Raw genomic sequence first — 5,228 nt, 5'->3', positions numbered from 1 at the left:
ACCGGGACAAATTCCTGACGTGCTGACTGAACTGCCTGAGTATAGTCAGGGAAGAAGGATAACGTGCCACCTTTGTACACCACCCATTCCTTTGCCCTTGCTTCTCTTAGGATAGAATCTCTGTCTGCAAAATTAGGCAGTCATGCGATGATCGGACGCGGCGGCGCACCCAGCTTGGGCCTGGGCCCCAGCGATCTATGTGCCCTCTCCACAATCATCATACTTGATAGAGCAGTCCCAAAAAGTTTGCGCAACATGCCATCAATGAAAGGTACCATCTAGGATATGGGCGTGGTCTTGAAAGGCCAATAATTCTTATGTTATTGCGCTTCCAGGTCCTCATTCTTTGTGCTGATCACCTCCAGGACCTTTTCCATTTGTAGGATCTGAGTGCGAGTCTCAGCCTGCGCATCATGACCATCAGACATACGGTTCTCCAAGACGTCTAACCGGTGCTCATGCTTATCCACCTTCTTTTTTACGATATCGGTACCGGTCGCCAAAGCGTCTATTTTGCTGTCAATGGACTTCATCCCTGCACACAGCTCGAGGAGTGTAGTTCTGTTATCGTCTTTGGCCTCATCAGGTGTAGACGACCCACGTCTAGATTCCCCCTGTTCGCCCGAGCCTTCCACTGTTCGTGTCTGCTGCATGCTCTCGAAGGCCAACTTCGCTTGCTTGGGCTCCGATTTGCCCATGATGATACACCACATGAACCAGCAGGCTGATAGTACCGACAAGCAGTTAGAGAGCAAGCAGCATGAAAGTCCTGCCCAGACAGCCTCACAGTACCCCGTTGCACCTCCTCACTCTTTGCTGGGTGCCTCTACCACACAACGCTACGTAGATCGCTGTGAGGGCCAGTGTTACTGGCAGTATGCCTGCGTGTCAAAACTCAATAAGGTTCTGCTCCTCGCCGCCAGTTCGCCATTCAAAACACCTGGGGCAGACACTTACAGCCCCATACAGGCCGGCCACCATCCACAGCTGCCTCAAGGCCCCCCGCAGCACCTCACCCACCCGTGACTGAGACCGGCCCAAAAGCGGAGCAAGGCAGCCGACAGGAAGTTCCCCACCGGCCCCGCAAACAGCACAGCACCCGGTCTGGCACTGTGAGCAGCGCCGCCCCGACCGCAGCCCCCCCTAGGCCCCGCCGCACAAGACCCGCAAGGCGCCGCCACAGTCTATGGGCAGAGCACCCCACAAGCCTCAGGCCGCCCGGCCCAGCGAGCCCAGCCACACCAGCGCCCCACTCACCGACACCTCCCTCGTAGGTAACCGCTCTGTGTCCTTGCCTCCACAGCGTCAGCGCCTCAGTATTGAGCAGCCTTCCCTCCGCCTCCTCCTGACCGCAGTGGCAGGCCGTCAATTCCACTCCAGGCAGCCAGGCAGCGCAGGTCTGGAACCGCCAGTGGGATGATATGCGGTTCTCAGATGGGCATGGCCCATCACGGAGACAGGTACTCTCCGCCTCCTCAAGGTATATCACAGTCGCCGAGAGTCAGCCTCCGACCAGGCTCAGATACTGGAAGTGCTTTACGCACCTCGGCGTCAGCCACACACAACTATCACTCCATTGATGCAGTCAGCTAGGGTGCGCTCAGATCTCCCAGCGTGGCGCCACCATTTTGTTAATCGTTCCGCGATCCACAAGTCTCGAAAGTTCAGGGTGAAAGCGCGGGGCTCAATTCAACTGTGCCGCCTCATAATGTGCCGCTGCCTCCATAAAACCCCCAGACGGGTTTATACTCGGTGCCCAGCAGGATTAAGGATGGTAATCGCCCGGTATAGGATTCCGGCGCGCGGAGCTCCCTCACAAGGCAGCCATTCCGCTACGCACCGTAGCCACGCCCCCACATTTTTATAATAATTATGTGTAGTTATTTTATTTTTTAAATTACATTACATATTTTTTATGTAAAATAATAAAAAAACAAAATTCAAAAATAATTTTCTGTAAAAAAACAAAGTTCAATATATTAAAATTAAATTCTATATATCTTTTTTGCATTTTTTTTGTGGTAAACGTACGGTACCTGTACGGTGCTCGCACCATCCTTTGTATCTGTAATCGTACTGTACGCGTACCCAAGCATACGTTACGAATACGTTTTGATGTTCTGCGTCACATCGGTGCTACCGCGTGACGTCATGTACATTTGTACGGCACACCGTACTCGTACACCGCGAAAGTTTCTTAATGTTTAAAAAGATTTATCTATGTATTTAATGTAAATATTAAGGCAAGACATTATCTGAGATAATCATGAAAATAGTTTTTATTTACTTTTAATAAGCGTATATTACTTTTAAAAGCAATTACGTAAATCGCGTGGGTACGTCGTATGTACGCGCATTGTAAGCGTACCGTACGCGCATGCCATGTGCCTTCAAAACAAGAGATTTGATTGGTTCATAATACTTTCTATTTCAACTGTTGAAAGACCCCACCCATTTTAATCATTATTCTTTGACTTTCACTGAAGAATCATCTGTTTTCTGAAGCTCCTGTGTATTAGAAGACAACTTTAATATGGCTGCACATCAGGAAGAAGATACTTCTGAACACTCTTCAGAAGAGGAATTTCTGGCTGAGGATGCACAGCCAAAAAGGAAAGAAGCTTTAATCACGACATTTTTCACATTTCCAGATGGGAAAAAGAAGGTGAATGCTGCCAAGGTCACCGCAAGGTGTGTGGGACCACACTTTCTAGAGGAGATCCGAGCAAAAAATATTCATTTGGAACCGCCAGCATGGTTCGACACGTGAAGACTCTTCATCCTCGCAATTATGTGAGAGCTTCATGTGATAGGCTGTGGGACGACCCTCCACCAGCTGTTGCCAGCACTTCAACAGCATCATCCAGTCCGCATCCGGACATCCGTCCCGATTTTGGAGACCTGATAATTTGTTGTGAATTTTGTAATTTTGTAAAGAGACATTGTGCTATGGGGAACAATCAATTGATTTGATTTGCAGGTGCAAACAGGAGCACCGTTGCTCCTGCCGTTAATTTTTTTTGTTTATTTGTTCCCGTTGGAGACTTTTTTGTTTGGTCAAGGTAAGAGAGAAGACCCCTCATGTTCCAGGGAACAGGGTACTAAATGACCAAGCAAGTCTGAGGAGTATCCCTGGACTAACTTCAGGACAACAATTTATATGGTAATATCACTACGAACACATATTATCCGTGCATGTGCTCTTAGGAAACAGGCCAAAACTAAAATATAATGTTTACACTCTTTTATTAAAATATAATCACATTTTTTCATGTTAAAATTTCAGAAGAAACAAATATTCTGAAAGCATACAATGTACAGACATATTATACAGTTAAATAGAATACATAAAAAGGTTTTTTATCAAAGCAATACCTAAAAAAAACACCTAATACATAAAATACATTTCACATTACAATAATTTCCAATTAAAAAATATTTTTTTACAAAACAACCAGAACACCCCTTATACTCTGATGGTTGGAAAGATGTTTCTACCGATTTGTGAGATCCAATAGCCTTAAACAATTCATATATTACTACCAGAGTTCATAGATTGACATGTTGATGTTATCCTCTAGGCTTTACTTGGATTCTCTATTATTCAATGCATCGATGCGTTTCAGTGTAAGTACTGTAGATAAGGTCACACCTTCCTCAGGACAGATTAAAGCGGGGTCCTCAATTTCATATGATTGGCATCCTTCTAAATTTTTGGTATCGAGTAGATATGAGCTTCAGCTTCCTATATGACCAGGCTCCCCAGTTGTAGGGTCTGGCACCTCTTCATTCAGATGATGTTTCCTTTTTTCCAACTTTTTACGAGGTCTGTACGTTTAATTCCTCTCTTGTATAGATTAATTCTGTGTTAACGGTTCCCTCTCCTTTTTGGTGTTCGGTTAATTTTTCCTTATTTCGATGTGCAGATATCTATTTTCTTCTATCATAGGTGACAGTGCTGTTTCTAAAGGTTTCCACTTGACACGGAGGTTATGTGGTACACTCCTCAGCGAGACTTATCAAACATCGAATAGGACACAAGGTTACGACGACAGCGGACGTTTATAAGGCATTTTATCTCTTCCATAGAACATATCCAGTTCTAAAACCCCGCTGAGGAGTGTACCACAGAACCTCCGTGTCGAGTGGAAAACTTTAGAAACAGCACTGTCACCTATGATAGAACAAAATAGATATCTGCACATCTAAATAAGGTCGACACGGAGGTTATGTGGTACACTCTTCAGCGGGGTCAAGAGAGAAATTAAACGTACAGACCTCGTAAAAAGTTGGAAAAAAGGAAACATTATCTGAATGAAGAGGTTCCAGACCCTACAACTGGGGAGCCTGGTCATATAGGACGCTGAAGCTCATATCTACTGTGACAAGAACCGAGACATTGAATCAGGAACCATGCCTAACATAGTGGTGAGATATTAGATGACATCGGGTGAGAGACATATAAGACCACGCCGGCGATACCAAAAATTTAGAAGGATTTCAATCAAATGAAATTGAGGACCCTGCTTTAATCTTAAAAAGGGCTAAGACAGCCTGTAAGCGTCACAAAAGATTTGGAGACAGGGGTACTTGCCTGACCATGAGAGGGCATACAAACTGAGTCTTAGAGAGTATCACGCTTGGATAAGGAAAACCCGTGCTGCTTACTACACTGAGCGGATCGACAAAGCTGATTGCTCCGCTAAAGAACTATTTGTAGTATACAAGGAGTTATCCTCATTGGCCTCTCTTGAAGAACGAGTGGTGACCTCTGTGCCATCTTGCAATCAGATAGCCGACTTTTTCCATAGTAAGGTGCAGGATATTTACTCTGCTTTTCCCAGCACGGCCAGAGCTCGGGCCAGTGGTAATACACCCATGGAGGAGGGACCCTTGGTCACTGATAGTCTGTGTGCTTTTACAGCCCCGGACCTAGGCCAACTGGTTAAAGTGGCCGGAGGCATAAAATCTGGCTCTCCTAGAGATCCGGCCCCAGCCAAAATTATGTGAGGCAACATGGAGACGTTAGCGCCGTTTATCAGGCATCTTCTTATCCTGTCTTTTGACTCTGGCGGGGTACCGACAACTTGGAAACAAGCGGTGGTACTCCCACTCAAGAAGAAACCACAGATTAGTATAACTCAAATGAGTAACTACGGCCTATCTCACTCCTTCCCTATATTTTGAAAATAGCAGAAAAGTTGGTCAATAAATGCCTTTCGGCTCAT

At 45.8% G+C, this 5,228-nt stretch overlaps 1 pseudogene; it reads left to right on the top strand.

Annotated features, from left to right (window-relative positions):
- Positions 1 to 699: 699 nt before the first annotated feature.
- Positions 700 to 3,014, top strand: LOC147685164 (uncharacterized; annotated as a pseudogene).
- Positions 3,015 to 5,228: the final 2,214 nt, after the last annotated feature.

Source organism: Lissotriton vulgaris, chromosome 10, assembly GCF_964263255.1.
Source record: "Lissotriton vulgaris chromosome 10, aLisVul1.2, whole genome shotgun sequence".
Classification (NCBI taxonomy): domain Eukaryota; kingdom Metazoa; phylum Chordata; class Amphibia; order Caudata; family Salamandridae; genus Lissotriton; species Lissotriton vulgaris.
Note: the sequence above shows the minus strand (reverse complement) of the source record. Positions and strands in the feature narration are given on the sequence as shown.